We start from the raw sequence: 24385 nt of genomic DNA on the forward strand, positions 1-24385 counted from the left end.
ACTAAACAAACTCAGGCTGAGAACATTGCAATGCCACTGCCATAGAGGCCACCTAAAAATGGAAGATGGGTTACTGTAGGTTCTGGTAGACTGAGAGTTGTGGATAGAAGGCATGTCCTACAGTCTGTGGCTCTCCATAATTCATTTGCAGCACTTTCAGAGTGCAAGAGCAACATGGAGGATGGCTCAAGCACAGTGGGTGAGAAACAATCATCTCCCATGCCTAAAGTATGTAAGACTGCAGCCAAAGACAAAAAGGAGAAGGTGAGGATTGATAGTAAGCAGCTGTTGGTGGGCGATTCCATCATAAGAGGTGTGAAGTTTGAGCAGAATGGTGTTGTGAGATGTCTCCCTGGTGCTATCGCTAGCAGGAATAGACGACGGATCCTTAATATTGTTAGGCAAGCAAAGCAGGAAAGGAACAAACGATCTGGCTTGCAATGAGGTTTCAAAGGTGAAAGAAGCTTTTCACACACTTGGAAAGAATATACGGGAGGTTGCATCAACTGTTTCATTCTCTGCAGTTTTCCCTCTGCATAACCTTCAGCATGACAGGAAGATGCGCATTAAGGAATTCAATGTATGGCTTGGTGAATGGTGTCTGAACCAAGGGTTTGGCTTTGTGTCTCATGTTAGCTCTTGTTGGAATGGAAAAGAACTGTACAAGAAAGATGGTTTGCATCTTTCTCTCAAGGGAAAGAATGTCCTCAGAACAGTTCCAAGTATTTAATAAGAAGCATTTCAACTCGGAAAGGGGGGCAAAAGAGTGATAATCCAGCAGTCCAACTGCCCCCTGGAACAATGCCAGAAGAGGCCAGTAGCACAAAGGTTAAGAAATGACAAGCTCAGTCTTGTCTACAAATGCTCGCAGTCTAGGGAATAAGATCAATGAACTTGAGGCTATAATGGCATCTGAGAATATAGATGTAGTGGCTGTTACTGAGACGTGGTTCAAGGGGAGTAATGACTGGGATATATCAATACCAGGGTTCTCTCTATAAAGGAAAGACAGAGAAGGCAAGAAGTGGGAGGGGTGGCCCTGTATGTAAAAGACAGAATAAAATCTAATTTGATACAAGTTAGCGAGAACAATTTAGAGTCAGTTTGGATTACCTCGCAGCTTGATAATCATAAGGTAACTCGTGTAGGTGTGATATATAGACCACCTAGCCAAGTCAAAGAATTAGATGATCTACTAGTTGAGGAAATAGCTAAAATGACATTGAAGGGCAAAGTTATCATTACGGGAGACTCCAATCTTCCAGATGTAAACTGGAAAACCAAAATAGCTAGTTCTGCCAGGAGTACAGATATTCTAAATTCCCTACTGAGATTATTTCTACAACAAGTAGTTGAGGAGCCAACCCGAAGGAGGCCATTTTAGATTTAGTATTCACAAATGGGAATTTGGTATCTGATATTACTGTAGGGGAAAGCTTGGTATCTAGTGATCACCAGTCAGCAGGGCTCCAGACTAAAAAAAATATCAAGGAGCCATTGGCTCCTAACCTGAAAAATTTAGGAGCCAAATTAAATTTTTAGTCGCCAAATTTAAAATACATGTAATTACGGTATAACAGATACTGGAGATCCTGACAGACCGATGAACATGAACAGATCCCTAACGTCAGAACCTGATCAGAAAGGGAATAATTAGAGTATTCGGCTACTTTCACACTTGCGGCAGTGTGATCCGGCAGGCAGTTCGGTCGTCGGAACTGCCCGCCGGATCCGCCGCTGACTGAAAGCATTTGTGAGACGGATCCGGATCACAAATGCATTGCAAGGATGGGTCCGTCTCTCTGCATGTCATGCGGACAGACGGATCGGTCTTGTATTTTTACCGGTCTGCGCATGCCGGAAGGACAGATCCGGCATTCCGGTATTTTGAATGCCGGATCCGGCACTAATACATTCCTATGGGAAAAAATGCCAAGTCTTCAGTTTTTTGGGCCGGAGATAAAACCGTAGCATGCTACGGTTTTATCTTTTGCCTGATCAGTCAAAATGACTGAACTGAAGACATCCTGAATGGATTACTCTCCATTCAGAATGCATGGGGATATGCCTGATCAGTTATTTTCCGGTATAGAGCCCCTGTGACGGAACTCTATGCCGGAAAAGAAAAACGCTAATGTGAAAGTACCCTATGTGAGGCTGGTCACCCTGATGCCTCAGATACAGCCCTCCATTCACAGCAGCCTGTATTCTGCTGCATCAGGGGGCACTTCTGATACCACCCGAGAAGGACCTGAGGGCCCAGAGTAGAGCTCCTGCAGTCAGCCTGCTTTGTCCTCAGGTGACTCCCGCTGGCCGCAGGTAAGTCGTCCTCAGTGAGCCCACAGCAGGCAGCTCCCCCTCACCCGCCGGGCACAGAAGGCACCACTGACCGTGTTTTTCTTCTGCACCATCCGCTCCATCTTCTTAGCGATACGGATGATCTCCCGATCGGCTGCGCTCATTTTGGCTCTGCCCTGCTCCCCGAACACCAGTGCCACTCACACAGCAGCCCCGAGAACAACAGAGTTTCCCGCTAAGAGCGCCTACCTCACACACCCCGGCTGAAAGCTGCTCCCGACACTGCCAAAAAGCGAGGCCGCCGCTAAGTTGTCATGACTGTGGGCTCTTCCTGTTACAGCACCATGGACACTTACTTCAGCTCCGCTCCATTCCTGTCTGTTTCTCTAGGAGTCTGAGATAACAGCGCGTCACTTATGCCCGTGCCCCGCCACAATATCCAGCTACAGCGCGGCAGCCTGGTCGCAAATGGCGACAAGGCTAAAAAGTCTTGTCGCCATCTGCAAATTTTAAGGCGCATTGGCGACCATTTTAGTCGCCATCTGGAGCGCTGAGTTGTTTTTAGCAGACTCTGGCACTTGGCGGGACTGTGTCAGACCGGAGACTGCAAAGAGTAAGGAGCGTAGCGATGCAATCTGCAGCTGGGGTGGATGTAACTCAGGATCAGTACAGGATAAGTAATGTATGTACACAGTGACTGCACCAGCAGAATAGTGAGTGCAGCTCTGGAGTACATTGTAGGCTGTACAAATGGCGGAGTGCTCCCTCAATACCGCCACACGTGCAGCAACTGATGGATCTGGTCACAATTGCACTTATCAGGCTCACACAAGAAAAGGTGTCTTTAACCCCCCCCAACACTTCAGCATAAAATTGGAGATGCGCAGAGAAAGTTGGGGGGGGGGGATACTGGGCAGCGGCAGCCATTAGCAAGTGGGGGGGTGATCAGCAGTCATCTCGCCACTTGCTAATGTTAAGTATGTAAAGGGTTAATAGGAGCCGCACTGGTCAAGACACTAAAAAGCCAGTGAACCATATCTCTTTCAAAAGTCTGTGCTTAGGAGATAACCTCCCCTCCTACTAAGCACGACTATTGAAAGAGATATGGTTCACTGGCTTTTTAGTGTCTTGACCAGTGCGGCTCCTATTAACCCTTTTATTCCCTTATTAAGAATGTTTGTGAGCCCAGGCAGGGAGCTCACACGGAGCACCAGCAGCGGGCCCCCTGAGTGTTATCAGGGTTGTAAAGACAAAGATTAGCCTTTATCAGCGCAGGGGTGAGTGACTGTCTCTTTGTGGATTGTTAATTATTCCTTCTCAAGCTAACCTCCGTTCTATGGAGCAGTCTGCATGGCGTGGCTCCCTGTCTTCTTCATTACTCTGACTGAGATCAAGCGTCTGCTGTGTTCAGCACAGGAGAATGGGGGCAGGGTGAGAGGAGCAGCCAATGGCAGGGCAGCCCGGGAATACTAAGACCAATCAGCAGCCTCCTCTCTAACAGAGCTCTATCCACTGTGCGGAGCTCTGTTATTGGATTGCCTTCTGCCTGCTGGATGAAATGCCGATCTTCTTAAAGCGGCAGAGCAGCGGAGGGTCTAGGCGCAAATGGCGACAAGACTACAAAGTCTTGTCGCCATTTCACAATTCTAAGTCGCATTGGAGCCCTGGTCAGTGTGGTTTACTATAAGTACAGTGACTGAGTCACACCACACAAAAATAAAAGTTTTAGATTTTAGAAAAACTGACTTTTCTAAAATTAGATTAGTGGTATACGAGTCCCTATCAGACTGGAACAGTTTCATTGGAGTCCAGGAGAAATGGGAATACTTAAAAGTAGCACTATTGAAGGCAACAGAAAATTACATTAGGCTTGTCAGTAAAAGCAAAAAAGGAAGAGACCACTGTGGTACTCAGCAGGAGTGGCCAAAATCATTAAAAACAAAAATATAGCATTTAGGAATTATAAAAAAGAAAAAAAAAGAGAGGATGACAGACAAATTTATAAGATTTGGCAGAGAGAGGCCAAACAAGTTATAAGAGCTTCTAAAGCACAGGCAGAAGAGAAATTAGCTCAGTCAGGGAAAAAAGGCGATAAGGCATTCTTCAGATACATAAATGAAAAAAGGAAACTAAAACAAGGAATTACCAAATTAACCACTTAAGGACCACAGGTTTATACCCCCCTAGTGACCAGGCCCTTTTTTACAAATCGGCACTCCACAACTTTAGCGGTTTATTGCTCGGTCATGCAACTTACCACCCAAATGAATTTTACCTCCTTTTCTTCTCACTAATAGAGCTTTCATTTGGTGGTATTTCATTGCCGCTGACATTTTTACTTTTTTTGTTATTAATCGAAATTTAACGATTTTTTTTGCAAAAAAATGACATTTTTCACTTTCAGCTGTAAAATTTTGCAAAAAAAACGACATCCATATATACATTTTTCGCCAAATTTATTGTTCTACATGTCTTTGATAAAAAAAAAATGTTTGGGCAAAAAAAAAATGGTTTGGGTAAAAGTTATAGCATTTACAAACTATGGTACAAAAATGTGAATTTCCGCTTTTTGAAGCAGCTCTGACTTTCTGAGCACCTGTCATGATTCCTGAGGTTCTACAATGCCCAAACAGTAGAAAACCCCCACAAATGACCCCATTTCGGAAAGTAGACACCCTAAGGTATTCACTGATGGGCATAGTGAGTTCATAGAACTTTTTATTTTTTGTCACAAGTTAGCGGAAAATGATGATGATTTTATTTTTTTTATTTTTTCTTACAAAGTTTCATATTCCACTAACTTGCGACAAAAAATAAAAAATTCTAAAAACTTGCCATGCCCCTCACGGAATACCTTGGGGTGTCTTCTTTCCAAAATGGGGTCACTTGTGGGGTAGTTATACTGCCCTGGCAATTTAGGGGCCCAAATGTGTGAGAAGTACTTTGCAATCAAAATGTGTAAAAAATGACCGGTGAAATCCAAAAGGTGCACTTTGGAATATGTGCCCCTTTGCCCACCTTGGCAGCAAAAAAGTGTCACACATGTGGTATCGCCGTACTCAGGAGAAGTTGGGCAATGTGTTTTGGGGTGTCATTTTACATATACCCATGCTGGGTGAGAAAAATATCTTGGTCAAATGCCAACTTTGTATAAAAAAATGGGAAAAGTTGTCTTTTGCCAAGATATTTCTCTCACCCAGCATGGGTATATGTAAAATGACACCCCAAAACACATTCCCCAACTTCTCCTGAGTACGGCGATACAAGATGTGTCACACTTTTTTGCTGCCAAGATGGGCAAAGGGGCACATATTCCAAAGTGCACCTTTCAGATTTTGCAGGCCATTTTTTACACATTTTGATTGCAAGGTACTTCTCACACATTTGGGCCCCTAAATTTCCAGGGCAGTATAACTACGCCACAAGTGACCCCATTTTGGAAAGAAGACACCCCAAGGTATTCCGTGAGGGGCATGGCGAGTTCCTAGAATTTTTTATTTTTTGTCACAAGTTAGTGGAAAATGATGATTTTTTTTTTCTTTCTCTTTTTTCCTTACAAAGTCTCATATTCCACTAACTTGCGACAAAAAATAAAAAATTCTAGGAACTCGCCATGCCCCTCACGGAATACCTTGGGGTGTCTTCTTTCCAAAATGGGGTCACTTGTGGCGTAGTTATACTGCCCTGGCAATTTAGGGGCCCAAATGTGTGAGAAGTACTTTGCAATCAAAATCTGTAAAAAAATGACCGGTGAAATCCGAAAGGTGCACTTTGGAATATGTGCCCCTTTGCCCACCTTGGCATCAAAAAAGTGTCACACATCTGGTATCGCCGTACTCAGAAGAAGTTGGGGAATGTGTTTTGGGGTGTCATTTTACATATACCCATGCTGGGTGAGAGAAATATCTTGGCAAAAGACAACTTTTCCCATTTTTTTATACAAAGTTGGCATTTGACCAAGATATTTTTCTCACCCAGCATGGGTATATGTAAAATGACACCCCAAAACACATTCCCTAACTTGTCCTGAGTACGGCGATACCACATGTGTGACACTTTTTTGCAGCCTAGATGCGCAAAGGGGCCCAAATTCCTTTTAGGAGGGCATTTTTAGACATTTGGATCCCAGACTTCTTCTCACACTTTCGGGCCCCTAAAAAGCCAGGGCAGTATAAATACCCCACATGTGACCCCACTTTGGAAAGAAGACACCCCAAGGTATTCAATGAGGGGCCTGGCGAGTTCCTAGAATTTTTTTTTTTTTTGCATAAGTTAGCGGATATTGATTTTTTTTTTTTGTTTTTTTCTCACAAAGTCTCACTTTCCGCTAACTTAGGACAAAAATTTCAATCTTTCATGGACTCAATATGCCCCTCACGGAATACCTTGGGGTGTCTTCTTTCCGAAATGGGGTCACATGTGGGGTATTTATACTGCCCTGGCTTTTTAGGGGCCCTAAAGCGTGAGAAGAAGTCTGGAATATAAATGTCTAAAAATGTTTACGCATTTGGATTCCGTGAGGGGTATGGTGCGTCCATGTGAGATTTTATTTTTTGACACAAGTTAGTAGAATATGAGACTTTGTAAGAAAAAACAAAAACAAAAACAAACAAAAAATTTCCGCTAACTTGTGCCAAAAAAAATGTCTGAATGGAGCCTTACCGGGGGGGGGGGGGGGTGATCAATGACAGGGGGGTGATCACCCATATAGACTCCCTGATCACCCCCCTGTCATTGATCACCCCCCCTGTAAGGCTCCATTCAGACATCCGCATGATTTTTTACGGATCCATGGATACATGGATCGGATCCACAGAACTCACGCGGACGTCTGAATGGAGCCTTACAGGGGGGTTATCAATGACAGGGGGTGATCAGGGTAATCAGGGTGATCACCCCCCTGTCACTGATCACCCCCCCTGTAAGGCTCCATTCAGACATCCGCATGATTTTTTACGGATCCATGGATACATGTATCGGATCCACAGAACGCATGCGGACGTCTGAATGGAGCCTTACAGGGGGGTTATCAATGACAGGGGGTGATCAGGGTAATCAGGGTGATCACCCCCCTGTCACTGATCACCCCCCCTGTAAGGCTCCATTCAGACATCCGCATGATTTTTTACAGATCCATGGATACATGGATCGGATCCACAGAACGCATGCGGACGTCTGAATGGAGCCTTACAGGGGGGTTATCAATGACAGGGGGTAATCAGGGTGATCACCCCCCTGTCATTGATCACCCCCCCTGTAAGGCTCCATTCAGACATCCGCATGATTTTTTACGGATCCATGGATACATGTATCGGATCCACAGAACGCATGCGGACGTCTGAATGGAGCCTTACAGGGGGGTTATCAATGACAGGGGGTGATCAGGGTGATCACCCCCCTGTCACTGATCACCCCCCCTGTAAGGCTCCATTCAGACATCCGCATCATTTTTTACGGATCCATGGATACATGTATCGGATCCACAGAACGCATGCGGACGTCTGAATGGAGCCTTACAGGGGGGTTATCAATGACAGGGGGTGATCAGGGTAATCAGGGTGATCACCCCCCTGTCACTGATCACCCCCCCTGTAAGGCTCCATTCAGACATCCGCATGATTTTTTACGGATCCATGGATACATGTATCGGATCCACAGAACGCATGCGGACGTCTGAATGGAGCCTTACAGGGGGGTTATCAATGACAGGGGGTGATCAGGGTAATCAGGGTGATCACCCCCCTGTCACTGATCACCCCCTGTAAGGCTCCATTCAGACATCCGCATGATTTTTTACGGATCCATGGATACATGTATCGGATCCACAAAACGCATGCGGACGTCTGAATGGAGCCTTACAGGGGGGTTATCAATGACAGGGGGTGATCAGGGTAATCAGGGTGATCACCCCCCTGTCACTGATCACCCCCCCTGTAAGGCTCCATTCAGACATCCGCATGATTTTTTACGGATCCATGGATACATGGATCGGATCCACAAAACGCATGCGGACGTCTGAATGGAGCCTTACAGGGGGGTTATCAATGACAGGGGGTGATCAGGGTAATCACCCCCCTGTCACTGATCACCCCCCCTGTAAGGCTCCATTCAGACATCCGCATGATTTTTTACGGATCCATGGATACATGGATCGGATCCACAAAACGCATGCGGACGTCTGAATGGAGCCTTACAGGGGGGTTATCAATGACAGGGGGGTGATCAGGGAGTGTATATGGGTGATCACCCGCCTGTCATTGATCACCCCCTGTAAGGCTCCATTCAGACGTCCGCATGTGTTTTGCGGATCCGATCCATGTATCCATGGATCCATAAAAATCATGCGGACGTCTGAATGGAGCCTTACAGGGGGGTGATCAATGACAGGGGGTGATCAGGGAGTGTATATGGGTGATCACCCGTCTGTCATTGATCACCCCCCTGTAAGGCTCCATTCAGACGTCCGTATGCTTTTTGCGGATCCGATCCATGTATCCGTGGATCCGTAAAAAGCATACGGACGTCTGAATGGAGCCTTACAGGGCGGTGATCAATGACAGGGCGGTGATCAATGACAGGGGGGTGATCAGGGAGTTTATATGGGGTGATCATGGGTGATCAGGGGTTTATAAGGGGTTAATAAGTGACGGGGGGGTGTAGTGTAGTGTAGTGTGGTGTTTGGTGCGACTGTACTGACCTACCTGAGTCCTCTGGTGGTCGATCCTAACAAAAGGGACCACCAGAGGACCAGGTAGGAGGTATATTAGACGCTGTTATGAAAACAGCGTCTAATATACCTGTTAGGGGTTAAAAAATTCGGATCTCCAGCCTGCCAGCGAGCGATCGCCGCTGGCAGGCTGGAGATCCACTCGCTTACCTTCCTTTCCTGTGAGCGCGCGCGCCTGTGTGCGCGCGTTCACAGGAAATCTCGGCTCACGCGAGATGACGCCAATCGGCGTTAGCGTAGCCTGGGAGCGCCGCGGAGATGACGCCTTTCGGCGTTAGCTTAGCGGTAAGCGGTTAAAAACAAAAGAAGGAAGGTATATGGAAGAAGACAAAGAACTAGCTGACTGCCTCAATGAATACTTCTGTTCAGTTTTTACAAAGGAAAATGAAGGAGAAGTTTAGTTAGGAAAGAAGACTAATGAATCTTTTGATGCATGTGTCTTTACAGAGGAAGAGGTTCTAAGTCACCTGTCTAAAATTAATACAAATAAGTCACAGGGTCCTGATGGGATACACCCAAAGCTATTAAAAGAGCTCAGCGGTGAACTAGCAAAACCATTAGCAGATTTATTTAACCAATCACTGGCAAAAGGAGTCATCCCAGAGGATTGGAAATTAGCAAATGTTGTGCCCATTCACAAGAAAAGTAGTAGGGAGGAATCAGGCAACTATAGGCCAGTAAGCCTGACATCAATAGTGGGGAAATTAATGGAAACCATACTTAAGGAGAGGATTGTGGAACATCTAAAATCCCATGGATTTAAAGATGAAAAACAGCATGGGTTTACTTCAGGGAGATCAGGTCAAACTAATCTTATGGAATTTTTTGATTGGGTGACTAAAATAATAGATGGAGGAGGTGCAGTAGACATCGCTTATCTAGACTTTAGTAAGGCTTTTGATACTGTCCCACATAGAAGGCTTATCAATAAAGTGCAGTCTTTGGGCTTGGACTCCCATATTGTTGAATGGATTAGGCTGTGGCTGAGGGACAGGCAAGAGAGTGTTGTAGTCAATGGAGTATATTCAGACCAAGGTCTTGTTACCAGTGGGGTACCTCAGGGATCTGTTCTGGGACGCATATTGTTTAACATCTTTATCAGCGAAATTGCAGAAGGCCTCAATGGTAAGGTGTGTCTTTTTGCTGATGACACAAACATTTGTAACAGGGTTGATGTTCCTGGAGGGATACACCAAATGGAAAAGGACTTCGGAAAACTAGAGGAATGGTCAAAAATCTGGCAACTAAAATTGAATGTTGATAAGTGCAAGATAATGCACCTGGGACGTAAAAACCCAAGAGCAGAATATAAAATCAGTGATACAGTCCTAACCTCAGTATCTGAGGAAAGGGATTTAGGGATCATTATTTCAGAAGACTTAAAGGTAGGCAGACAATGTCATAGAGCAGCAGGAAATGGTAGCAGAATGCTTGGGTGTATAGGGAGAGGAATTACCAGTAGAAAGAGGGAGGTGCTCATGCCGCTCTACAGAGCACTAGTGAGACCTCATTTGGAGTATTGTGCTCAGTACTGGAGACCATATCTCCAGAAGGATATTGATTCTTTGGAGAGTTCAGAGAAGAGCTACTAAACTGGTACATGGATTGCAGGATAAAACTTACCAGGAAAGATTAAAGGACCGTAACATGTATAGCCAGGCTATGAGCTGTGCGCTGCGATTGGCCAGCGCTGCAGCAAGGGACACGCCTCCTACAAGAAATCAGTCAGAGGGAGCGCAGACACCGGAGCCTATACCGGGCGAACGGAGCGGCTCTGCCCACTGATCTAGTTAGTTTTTAGTTTGTAGAGTAGTGAAAGGTCCTCTTTAAGCATGCATGGGATAGGCATAAGGCCATCCTTCATATAAGATAGGGCCAGGGGCTATCCATAGTATTCAGTATATTGGGCAGACTAGATGGGCCAAATGGTTCTTATCTGCCGACACATTCTATGTTTCTATGACCCCAAACACACCTCCAGGCTGTGGAAGGGCTATTTGACCATGAAGGAGAGTGATGGGGTGCTACGCCAGATGACCTGGCCTCCACAGTCACTGGACCTGAACCCAATCAAGATGGTTTGGGGGTGATCTGGACCGCAGAATGAAGGCAAAAGGGCCAACAAGTGCTATGTATATAATTCCACATGTGTTAATTCATAGTTTTGTTGCCTTCAGTGTGAATCTACAATTTTCATAGTCATGAAAATAAAGAAAACTCTTTGAATGAGGTGTGTCCAAACTTTTGGTCTGTACTGTATATAACAGTGCCATCCACAGATCCCCCCTGTAACAGTGCCCGTCATCCACAGATCCCCAGTAATAGTGCCATCCACAGACCACCATCAGTTCCAAATCCACCAAAAGCACACCTTTTGGTTAAAAATATTTTTTTTCTTATTTTCCTCCCCAAAAACCTAGGTGCATCTTATGGGCTGGTGCGTCTTATAGGGCGAAAAATACGGTAGTTAATCAGATATATTTACAAAAATGATCACTGTCAAATGAACAGATTTAACAGTGATCATTATGATGGGAATACCCCTTTAACCCCTTCAACCCCGGGCCTGTTTTTACTTTCCTGCCCAGGCCATTTTTTGCAAATCTGACATATGTGGTGATAACTTTAAAAAGATTTTACTTATACAGGTCATTCTGAGATTGTTTTCTCGTCACATATTGTACTTCATGACAGTGGTAAAATTGAGTAAAAAAAATAAAACGTTTTATTTATAAAAAAAAATCTAAATTTACAACAAAAATAATAATAATTAGCAAATTTCAATTCCTCTACTTTTATGATAGTAATAACTCCAAAAATAGTAATTACTTTACATTATCCATATGTCTACTTCATGTTTGGATCATTTTGAAAATTATATTTTATTTTTGGGGACATTAGAAGGCTTAGGCCTCTTTCACACGAGCGTGTCCCGATGCGTCCCGATGCATTGCGGCAAACCCGCGCGAGTAGGTACGCAATTGCGTCCGTTTTGACTGCGATTGCGTTCCGTTGTTCAGTTTTTTCACGCGCGGGTGCAATGTGTTTTACACGCGCGTGATTAAAAAAAAAGAAAAAAAAAAAAAGAAAATCGACTGTGGTACCCAGACCCAAACTTCTTCACAGAAGTTCAGGTTTGGGTTCAAGGTTGTGTAGATTGCTATTATTTTCACTTATAACCATGTTATAAGGAAAAATAAAAAAGATAATACATTTTGAATACAGAATGCTAAGTAAAATAGGGCTGGAGGGGTTAAAATTTTTTTAAAAAATATTAATTTTAACTCACCTTAATCCACTTGTTCGCGCAGCCGGCATCTCTTCTGTCTTCATCTGTGAGGAAAAGGGCCTTTGATTACGTCACTACGCTCATCACATGGTCATTCACATGATCCATCACCATGGTGATGGATCATGTGATGAGCGTAGTGACGTCATGAAAGGTCCTTTTCCTCACAGATGAAGACAGAAGAGATGCCGGCTGTGCGAACAAGTGGATTAAGGTGAGTTAAATTACTGTTTAATATTTTTTTACCCCTCCAGCCCTATTGTACCATGCATTCTGTATTCAGAATGCTATTATTTTCCCTTATAACCATGTTTTAAGGGAAAATAATAATGATCGGGTCCCCATCCTGATCGTCACCTAGCAACCGTGCGTGAAAATCGCATCACACCCGCACGTCATTCTGGAGCGCCCCGGGAGCCGCACGGGCGGTAAGTATACTTCTCCCCCACTACTACTATGGCAACGGCAACCAGGACTTTAATAGCGTCCTGGCTGCCATAGTAACACTGAACGCATTTTGAAGACTGATCAGTCTTCAAATGCTTTCAGTTCACTTGCGGTGTTACGGATCCGGCGGGCACTTCCGGCAACGGAAGTGCACGCCAGATCCTAACAACGCAAGTGTGAAAGAGGCCTTACATAATAGAAACCACTCAAATAATATTTAGAAACTACACCCCTCAAGGGATAGAAAACTGATTTTACATACTTTGTTAACCCTTTAGGTGTTCCACAAGAATTAATGGAGATAAAATTTCAGAATTTCACTTTTTTGGCAGATTTTACATAGTAATCTATTTTTTCCAGTAGCAAAGCACGAGTTAACAGCCAAATAAAACTCAATATTTATTACCCTGATTCTGCAGTTTACAGAAACACCCCACCCCACATGTGATCGTAAACTGCTGTACGGGCACACGGAATTGTGCAGAAGGAAAGGAACTCCATATGGTTTTTGGAAGGCTGAATTTAGCTGAACTGTTTTTTAGATGCCATGTCCCATTTGAAGCCCCCCTACAGTAGAAACTCAAAAAAGTTACCACATTTTGGAAACTAAGGGATAAGGTGCCAGTTTTATTGGTACTATATTGGGGTACATATGATTTTTAATTGCTCTATATTACTCTAAATGTATGTTTTGGCACCGTTTTACAGCGTTTACCTGAGGGATATGTCTACTTTTTCTTATTTAAGTTTTACACAATAGCAGTTTTGAAGCAAAAAAATAATAATTTAGTGTTTCCATTGTCTGAGAGGGATAGCTTTTTTATTTTTTGACCGATTCTCTTAGGTAGGGTCCCATTTTCAGCAGGATGAGGTGACTGTCTGATTGGTACTATTTTGGGGGGAATATGCCTTTTTGATCACTTGCTGTTGCAATTTTTGTGATGTAATGTGACAGAAATGGCTTTTTTTTACACTTCGTCGGGCTGCCTTGTGTCGCATCAGGTCCCCACCACAGTAGCGCGGGAACTTGATGCGATCGCTTACCCAACAAAAACCTCTTCTATGTTGTGGTCAGCGCGGACCGCGGCCTAGAAGGGGTTAATACGCCGGCATCAGCTTTTACAGCAATGCCGGCAGATACAGCAGGGGCCCGGCTACCACAGACTGCCGGGACCCTGCAGTGTGCCCGCGCGATCACTATAACGCACTATTACGTCAAATTGCGGGAACGCAGTGGTTCCCATGACGTAGTAGCAAGTCATAGGTCGGGAAGGGGTTAAGCCTTATTCACATGTAAAGCCTGTATTATACAGGTAATTTTCTGCCAGATAATTGCTAACGAGCGTTTGTAGTAGCGCTGGTTAGCAATCATCTGGTAGTGTAATACTGCCGCCGATTACCCAAGCATGCTGAAAAATCACAATTTGCCAGCTGCAGATTGTGCTGTCTAATCGCGATCTGCTGCCAGCAAATAACTAGTCAGTATGGGGAAGAGCAATAGCATAATGATCGCTCCTCCCCATACTGTGGAGGAGATCGTTGCATGTAATAGCAGTGGTCTCCTTAGCTAGAAAGCAGGCCATTCCCGGGAAGGAACACTTCTTTCCCAACAATCGCCTGCAGAATCAGCAGGTGTAATACAGCCTTCAGTGTTTTATCAGTGATTGTGAGCTACAACCAGGATTGAAGCTACACAGACGCAGTGTTGGCTAACCTCTGGCACTCCAGCTGTGGTAAAACTACAACTCCCAGCATGCTCCATTAATTTCTATGGAGTTCTGAGAGCAGCCAAGCAAGTGTACACTAGGGAGTCGTAGTGTTACCACAGCTGAAATGCAGGTTAGCCATCACAGCATAAGGTATAAAGCCTCATGCACACGTCCGTGGAACACGGACCGTGAGATACCGGCCTGGATTCCTGCTGAGTGCAGGAGCGCACGTCGTCATTGGTTGCTATGATGCCGTGCGCCCGCTGCTGTACAGTAATACACTTGTATTATCTATATGAGTGTATTACTGTACAGCAGCGGGCGCATGGCGTCATAGCAACCAATGACGCTGTGTGCTCCTGCACTCAGCAGGAATCCAGGCCGGTTTGTCGCGGTCCGTGTTCCATGGACGTGTGCATGAGGCTTAAGGGAAAGATCTGCACCTGGTTTTGGCTCAAAATCGCTGATGAAAAGGTGGGGAAGATTTATTAAAACTGGCTTAGTTCCCATAGCAATCAATCAGATTTCATCTTCCATTTTTCAAAGCTCCTTTGGATGCTACAGGTTTTCTTTTAGGCCTCTTTCACATGACCTTTTTTTTCCGATTTTTGCGTTCCATATACGTAAACATTAATTTCAATGGTTCCGCAAAAAAAAAAAAAAAAAGGAGGAATGTACTCCGTATGCATTCCGTTTCCATATTTCTGTTTTTCCGTTCTGTTGAAAGATAGAACATGTCCTATTATTGCCAGCAAATCACATTCTGTGGCTCCATTCAAGTCAATGGATCCGCAAAAAAACGGAACACGTACGGAAATGCATCCGTATGTCTTCCGTATCCGTTCTGTTTTTGTGGAACCATCTATTGAAAATGTTATGCCCAGCCCAATTTTTTTAATTACTGTATATGCCATACGGAACGGATCCGTGAAAAACGGACCGCAAAGTGGCAGTACTGCAATATACTGGCACCGGCCCGTATCACAGGTGCCGAACTATTTACTTGAATGTGTCCACAATCCTGAAGATACGGCGGAGGCACAGATTGGAAGCGCCTCCGCACCACAAAAGATAGGACATGTTCTTTCTTTTGTTGTATTTTTCAGATCGCAGACACAAGTGAATGGGCCCGCACCGCAATACGGGATTCACACGGTGAGCGCCCGTGCATTGCAGACCGAAATTTGCAGTCCACAGCACGGGCACAGGTGGTTTACGTTCGTGTGAATGTACCCTACCTGCGTGAATATGGTCTGAAAGGGGTATTCCTGTCTTGGACATTGAGGGCATATTTGTAGGATAATATATGCCCCCAATGTCTGATAGGTGCGGGTCCGACCTCTGGGAAAAGAGTCCACAAAGTGTTGGCAGGAGCACCAAACATGTGCGGCCGTCCTTTTTCTATGGGAGTGCCGAATATAGCCATTCACGTTTATGGTACACTGGTACAATATTAAATTAGTTTTCAGCAACAAATCTATAGGTGTGAATATGCCCTAAAGCATCAGTGATTGAGAAGTGTTACTTAATCCATGCCCAGGTAATACATGAAGGGAAGCACGGTACACAGCTCCCACAGGAGGTCTCAGGTGTGTACTTAGCGACCACCCCTCGGGGCTCAAACACATCGGGTCACATCCTATGATAGGCCAGTATCTGGTTGGCATCACAGCACAACTATAGCTAATGGTAAAGGAAAAGCAGGACATCTTTACTGGATAATGTTATATTCTACAGGGAGACTAACAGCCATTACAAGTGCGAACGAGGAGGACGCAGCTACAGAGTCCACCCATCACCCATCACCCACCTCCGCCTCAGTGACTGCAGTGCACTTCCGATGTGCAGCCCGCCCGGCCGCGCCCTCTCAGCGCATGCGCAATGGATTCCCGCGCTGGAACGAGGACAGAATAGTCTGTAGGAAGTTTGTTTCGCCTAGTATTCATGACTGGCGTTGCGATTATGACGGGGAAACATTATTCTAATCCTTGTGTAACCAGCTGCATTCACTTTGTACCAGTAACTTCGCTATACATATACGTTATTATAATTGTTATCGAGGAGCCACCATAGAGGATTCCTCCCATTTCCCCGAATAATTTATGTCATTTGGAGGAGCCCACAGCTATCCTTAGAAAAGTGGTGACCTCCATGTTTACTTGGCAAACCTGTCCTGTACCCTGTTCTTGTGACCTTCAGCTCAAATAAGAACTGTATTTGGTCTTCTTTAACCCCCTACTCCCCTGAAAATGTCACATTTTATGTACAATTTTTAGTTGATGCCTCAAAAAAATATAGTTGTGAGACATAAAGCAGTTGTCCAGGTTTGCAATGTCTTATAATTGCATGTCCACCTCAGGGACCCACAGCTATCCTTAGAAAAGAGCCTGCAAAGTGAAGGAGGGCGCATGCGCTGTCACCCTCCATTCCCATGGCAGCACCAAAAATAGCTCAGTGGTGGCTGCGCTTCCCATTCATTTCAATGGGACTGCTGAAAATAACCAAGCAGCATCAGTGCTCCCATAGGAATGAATGGAGAGAGGCTGTGTATGCACAGTGGGCCCTCAGACACTTTGCAGGACCCCGTCAAAGGATAGTTGTGGGACCCACACCTTTCAGACATTAGGGGCCTGGCCTAGCCCCAATGTCTCAGTTGGGCATATCCCTTTACCGCCTAACGCAGGATCGCGGTCCAGAGGCGGCAGAGTCACGTATGGATGCGTCATCTCGCGGGATGATGCTCACAGCCGCGCATGCGCATCACGGGCTGGCAAAAGTTCAAGGGGGGTTACATTATCAGCCTGCCAGCCAATGATCATCGCTGGCAGGATGATGAGTTTTAAAAAAAACGAATCACAGGCCATTTAACACTTTATATTTATAAATATAAGGTGTTAAATGGCTGCTGTGCTCCTCTGCTGATTCTTTTCGTTGGTTGGTCTCAGCAGAGGAGCACAGTGAGTACACCAAACACCACACTTAGCCCCCAGATTAACCCCTTGATTGCCCCTGTCAATCAGATTAACCCCTTGATTGCCCCTGTCAACCAGGGAAAAAAGTGATTAGTGTAAACTGTCACTTATTTTTTTCACTGGTATTGACTGATACGTTTTAGGATAGTTTAGGCCCCTTGGTTAGGTAGTTAGCGATCGTTTAGCGCCCAACCCACCGCACAGCAGTCACCGATTCGCTGATTAGCGTATCGCTAATCAGCATTTGTACTTTTATAGTATCTGTAAGTGATCAAAACTGATCACAGTCAGATCTATAATAGTATTAGGCCTCTTTTCTGCGCGAGTGAAATACATTGTCATGCGTTTTGCATTCACGTGAGAAAAATCGCGCATGTTTGGTACCCAAACCTGAACTTCTTCACAGAAGTTCGGGTCTGGGATCAGTGTTCTGTAGATTGTATTATTTTCCCTTATAACATGGTTATAAGGGAAAATAATAGCACTCTGAATACAGAATGCATAGTAAACTAGTGCTGGAAGGGTTAAAAAAAAATGATTTAACTCACCTTAGTCCACTTGATCGCGGGCCGGCATCTCTCCTTTGTTGAAAAGGACCTGTGGTGAGCATTAATTACAGGACCTTTGATGATGTCACTACGGTCATCACATGGTACGTCACCATGGTAAAAGATCATGTGACGTACCATGTGATGACCGGAGTGACGTCATCAAAGGTCCTGTAATTAATGCTCACCACAGGTCCTATTCAACAAAGGAGAGATGCCGGGCCGCAATCAAGTGGACTAAGGTGAGTTAAATCATTTTTTATTTTTTTTAACCCTTCCAGCGCTAGTTTACTATGCATTCTGTATTCAGAATGCTATTATTTTCCCTTATAACCATGTTATAAGGGAAAATCATAATGATCGGGTCTCCATCCCGATCGTCTCCTAGCAACCGTGCGTGAAAATCGCACCGCATCTGTACTTGTTTGCGGATGCTATGCGATTTTCACGCACCCCATTCACTTCTATGGGGCCTGCGTCGCGTGAAAATCGGACAATATAGAGCATGCTGCGATTTTCACTCAACGCACAAGTGATGCGTGAAAATCACCGCTCATGTGCACAGCCCCATAGAAATGAATGGGTCAGGATTCAGTGTGGGTGCAATACGTTCAACTCACGCATTGCACCCGCATGAAATAGTCGCCCGTGTGAAAGGGGCCTTAGTGTCACCTTAGCTCGCCCTCTACCCAAAACGCAGTGTTTGCCCAATCAGGCCTGATCGGTCGCCCACACGTGCGTTCACCCACGCCCGCCCGCCCCGCTTTTTTTTTTTTTTATCACTGCACAATCACTTTACAAGCGCTGCAGCGATAAAAAAAAAATCTGTTTTGATATTTTTTATCAATCGCAGTGGCCTCCGGTACTTCGCTAGCCTCCCATTTGTAAGACAGGCTTGATTTTTTTTCTTGGGTAGTCTCAGGGAATGCCCCCTAAATTTAGTAGTCCAAATGTCAAACAAGGGGTATTCTTCTGAAGAGGCCTACAGGATTCTGACCCAGTCGAATGAGGAATGGGAGCCCTCATCTGACGAATACAGTGGGTCAGAATATGAACCTGTAGAAAGCAGTGGCAGTCTGACCCAAAGTTCGGACGAGGAGGTTGAGGTCCCTGATAGCACCAGGCGTACCCGGCCCCGTGTTGCTCGACCACAGGTTGCGCAGGATCCGCTTCAAGGGCAGCAGAGTGGGGCTGGCGCTGTCGGATTACGTGGTGAGGCATACACCAGCAGCGCAGCCCATCCTGGACCTAGTACCAGCACTGCCGTACAACATTGAAGTGGCGAGCACCAGAAGGGCAGTTGAAGCTGGTACGGTGGCACGTGCGATAGTTACCCCGTCGCAGCCACCGCACAGACAGGCCCGTAGACCCCCTAGAGTCCCTAAGGTGCTGGCAAACCCTGATTGGCAGTCCCCAACTTCAGCCGCACCATTAGTTCCCCCTTTCACCGCCCAGTCTGGAGTTCGGGTTGAGACAGCTCAGATCGGTTCGGCCCTGAGATTTTTAGAGCTGTTCTTGACTGCGGAGCTCTTGGACATAGTCGTGGCAGAAACAAATCGGCATGCCACTCAATTTATAGCCGCCAACCCGGGAAACTATTATGCCCAGCCTTTCCGGTGGAAACCTGTCCAAGTTTCCGAATTAAAAAAAATTCTGGGCCTTCTCCTCAACATGGGTCTTACCAAAAAGCATGAATTGCGGTCATATTGGTCCACGAACCCAATTCATCACATGCCCATGTTCTCTGCTGCTATGTCCAGGGCACGATTTGAGGCCACCCAGCGTTTGCTGCACATTAACACCACCTCCCGTCCCAGAGGACACCCAGCTTTTGACCGGCTCCACAAAATTCGGCCCTCATAGACCACTTCAACAACAAATTTGCAGATTTGTATACCCCTGAGCAAAACATCTGCGTAGACGAGTCCCTTATACATTTTACCGGGCGCCTTGGCTTCAAACAATACATCCCAAGCAAGCGCGCCCGGAATGGGGTCAAATTGTATAAGCTCTGTGAAAGGGCCACAGGCTATACCCACAAATTTCGGATCTATGAGGGTAAAGATCAGACCCTGGAGCCGTTCGGTTACTCTGACTACCTGGGGAGCAGTGGGAAGACACTCTGGGACTTGGTGTCACCCTTATTTGGCAAGGGGTACCATCTTTATGTGGATAATTTCTACACAAGTGTGCCCCTCTTCAGGCTTTTGTTCCTAGAACAGATTGGATTCTGTGGCACCGTGCGACCTAGTCGCCCGGGCTTCCCCCAACGGCTCGTTACCACCCGTCTTGCAAGGGGGAGAGGGCTGCCTTGTGTAATGAAGAACTGCTCGCGGTGAAATGGAGAGACAAGCGTGACGTTTACATGCTCTCCTCCATTCACGCAAACAAGACAATACAAATTGAATGAGCAACCAGTGTCATTGAAAAGCCCCTCTGTGTCCACGACTATACAGGGAGTGCAGAATTATTAGGCAAGTTGTATTTTTGAGGATTAATTTTATTATTGAACAACAACCATGTTCTCAATGAACCCAAAAAACTCATTAATATCAAAGCTGAATATTTTTGGAAGTAGTTTTTAGTTTGTTTTTAGTTTTAGCTATTTTAGGGGGATATCTGTGTGTGCAGGTGACTATTACTGTACATAATTATTAGGCAACTTAACAAAAAACAAATATATACCCATTTCAATTATTTATTTTTACCAGTGAAACCAATATAACATCTCAACATTCACAAATATACATTTCTGACATTCAAAAACAAAACAAAAACAAATCAGTGACCAATATAGCCACCTTTCTTTGCAAGGACACTCAAAAGCCTGCCATCCATGGATTCTGTCAGTGTTTTGATCTGTTCACCATCAACATTGCGTGCAGCAGCAACCACAGCCTCCCAGACACTGTTCAGAGAGGTGTACTGTTTTCCCTCCTTGTAAATCTCACATTTGATGATGGACCACGGGTTCTCAATGGGGTTCAGATCAGGTGAACAAGGAGGCCATGTCATTAGATTTTCTTCTTTTATACCCTTTCTTGCCAGCCACGTTGTGGAGTACTTGGACGCGTGTGATGGAGCATTGTTCTGCATGAAAATCATGTTTTTCTTACTTTGCAGACTTCTTCCTGTACCACTGCTTGAAGAAGGTGTCTTCCAGAAACTGACAGTAGGACTGGGAGTTGAGCTTGACTCCATCCTCAACCCAAAAAGGCCCCACAAGCTCATCTTTGATGATACCAGCCCAAACCAGTACTCCACCTCCACCTTGCTGGCGTCTGAGTCGGACTGGAGCTCTCTGCCCTTTACCAATCCAGCCATCTGGCCCATCAAGACTCACTCTCATTTCATCAGTCCATAAAACCTTAGAAAAAGTCTTGAGATATTTCTTGGCCCAGTCTTGACGTTTCAGCTTGTGTGTCTTGTTCAGTGGTGGTCGTCTTTCAGCCTTTCTTACCTTGACCATGTCTCTGAGTATTGCACACCTTGTGCTTTTGGGCACTCCAGTGATGTTGCAGCTCTGAAATATGGCCAAACTGGTGGCAAGTGGCATCTTGGCAGCTGCATGCTTGACTTTTCTCAGTTTATGGGCAGTTATTTTGCACCTTGGTTTTTCCACACGCTTCTTGCGACCCTGTTGACTATTTTGAACGAAACGCTTGATTGTTCGATGATCACGCTTCAGAAGCTTTGCAATTTTAAGAGTGCTGCATCCCTCTGCAAGATATCTCACTATTTTTGACTTTTCTGAGCCTGTCAAGTCCTTCTTTTGACCCATTTTGCCAAAGGAAAGGAAGTTGCCTAATAATTATGCACACCTGATATAGGGTGTTGATGTCATTAGACCACACCCCTTCTCATTACGGAGATGCACATCACCTAATATGCTTAATTGGTAGTAGGCTTTCGAGCCTATACAGGTTGGAGTAAGACAACATGCATAAAGAGGATGATGTGGTCAAAATACTCATTTGCCTAATAATTCTGCACGTAGTGTAATTCACTTATGGGAGGGGTGGACTTCAATGACCAGATGTTGGCTCCCTATTTAGTTTCCCGACGCACCAGACGCCGGTATAAGAAGGTGTCTGTATATTTAATAAAAAAAATAAAAAATCACCAGTAAGCAAAAAAGTTAACGTTGTGTTCAAAAAGTTAAATAAGGTTTATATGTTCCGTTCAAATGTTATTATAAAGTTAATAAATTTATTGCGTTGTGGCCTGTTTTTTTTTTTTTTTTACCTTCCAGGTGGACCAATCGATCAACTAACTGCAGCACCGATGTGCATTCTGACAGAAGCATTGCGCTGATGTCAGATTACACAAAAGTCGGTGTATACGGTGCTGCAAGACGAGATTTCTCTTCTGCAGTAAAAGATACGTTTGCCGAGGCATATGAGCTGAGGAGGCGGCGGTGTTCATATGCTCATATGCTTTGGCAAACACTTTGTATATAATAAATAAATAAATCCCGGCAATGATTTATTCATCCACATCGATTGATGTGAATGGAGAAATCGGGTTTGCCAGGGCATACGAGCTAAGTGGGTATGGATGTTGGGCAGAGCTCCTATGTCCTGGCAGATGCCTTTCCCTTTTTTGGCAGAGATTTTTTCATCCACATTGATCGATGCGAATGAAGAAATCTGTGCAGTTCATTTTTTCTTTCAGCCCAGAGGCTGAACAGAAAAAAAAAATCTCATTACCTGTATGCTCAATATAAGGAGAATAGCAGAAACTCCTAATGCTGGTCATACATGTAATGATTGCGGAGACTCTCAAATGCCAGGGCAGTACAAACACCCCACAAATGACCCCATTTTGGAAAGAAGACACCCCAAGGTATTCGCTGAGGGGCATATTGAGTCCATGAAAGATTGACATTTTTGTCCCAAGTTAGCGGAAAGGGAGACTTTGTGAGAAAAAAAAAATATCAATTTCTGCTAACTTGTGCCCAAATTTTTTTTTCTATGAACTCGCCATGCCCCTCATTGAATACCTTGGGGTGTCTTTCCAAAATGGTCACGTGGGGTATTTATACTGCCCTGGCTTTTTAGGGGCCCTAAAGCGTGAGAAGAAGTCTGGGATCCAAATGTCTAAAAATGCCCTCCTAAAGAGAATTTGGGCCCCTTTGTGCATCTAGGCTGGAAAAAAGTGTCACACATGTGGTATCGACGTACTCAGGCGAAGTTGGGCAATGTGTTTTGGGGTGTCATTTCACATATACCCATGATGGGTGAGATAAATATCTTGGTCAAATGCCAACTTTGTATTAAAAAAAATGGGAAAAGTTGTCTTTGGCCAAGATATTTCTCTCACCCAGCATGGGTATATGTAAAAAGACACCCCAAAACACATTGCCCAACTTCTCCTGAGTACGGCAATACCACGTGTGACACTTTTTTGCAGCATAGGTGGTGAAATGGGCTTACATTCCAAAGAGCACCTTTAGGATTTCACAATTTATTTTTTCATCACAAGTTAGCGGAAAATGATGATTATTTTTATTTTTTTTCTTATAAAGTCTCATATTCCACATACATATACCCATACTGGGTGAGATAAATATCTCGGCAAAAGACCTTAGGCCTCGTTCACACTTCAGTGTTTGGTCAGTGATTTCCATCAGTGATTTGTGAGCCAAAACCATAAGTGGAGCCTCCATAGACATTAGGTAGAAGGGAAAGATCTGCTCCTGTTCTATGTTTAGAGCTGCACCTGGTTTTGGCTCACAAATCACTGATGGAAATCACTGACCAAACACTGAAGTGTGAACTAGGCCTTAGGATTTCAAAGAGCACATTTAGGATTTCACAGGCCATTTTTTACAGATTTTGATTTCAAACTACTTATCACGCATTGGGGCCCCTAAAATGCCAGGGCAGTATAACTACCCTACAAGTGATCCCATTTTGGAAAGAAGATACCCCAAGGTATTTCATGATGGGCATAGTGAGTTCATGGAAGTTTTTATTTTTTGTCACAAGTTAGTGGAATATGAGAAAAAAAATATGGAAAAAAAATCATAATTTTCCGCTAACTTGTGACAAAAAAATAAAAAGTTCTATGAACTCACTATGACCATCAGAGAGTACCTTAGGGTGTCTACTTTCCGAAATGGGGTCATTTGTGGGGGTTTTCTACTGTCTGGGCATTGTAGAACCTCAGGAAACATGACTGGTGCTCAGAAAGTCAGAGCTGCTTCAAAAAGGGGAAATTCACATTTTTGTACCATAGTTTGTAAACGCTATAACTGTTACCCAAACCATTTTTTTTTAAAATCAAAGACATGTAGAACAATAAATTTAGAGAAAAATGTATATATAGATATCGTTGTTTTTGAAAAATTTTACAACTGAAAGTAAAAAAATGCATTTTTTTTAGCAAAAATT

At 44.6% G+C, this 24385-nt stretch overlaps 1 protein-coding gene across 6 annotated transcripts in view; it reads right to left on the minus strand.

The window, feature by feature from the left end:
* The window catches only part of ERMARD (ER membrane associated RNA degradation), a 294895-nt gene extending 278569 nt beyond the window's left edge, over window positions 1-16326 (minus strand). For 2 of the 6 annotated variants that reach the window (XM_044290351.1, XM_044290345.1), the window contains exon 1: window positions 16281-16308. The gene's annotated coding sequence lies outside the window, so the exon portion shown is untranslated. Of the gene's footprint in view, window positions 1-3625; window positions 3710-16280 lie in introns of those variants that run through there. The other 4 variants (XM_044290348.1, XM_044290347.1, XM_044290350.1 and 1 more) reach the window with 4 other exon arrangements.
* Window positions 16327-24385: the final 8059 nt, after the last annotated feature.

The sequence above is a fragment of the Bufo gargarizans genome, chromosome 4 (assembly GCF_014858855.1).
Source record: "Bufo gargarizans isolate SCDJY-AF-19 chromosome 4, ASM1485885v1, whole genome shotgun sequence".
In the NCBI taxonomy this organism is placed as follows: Eukaryota; Metazoa; Chordata; class Amphibia; order Anura; family Bufonidae; genus Bufo; species Bufo gargarizans.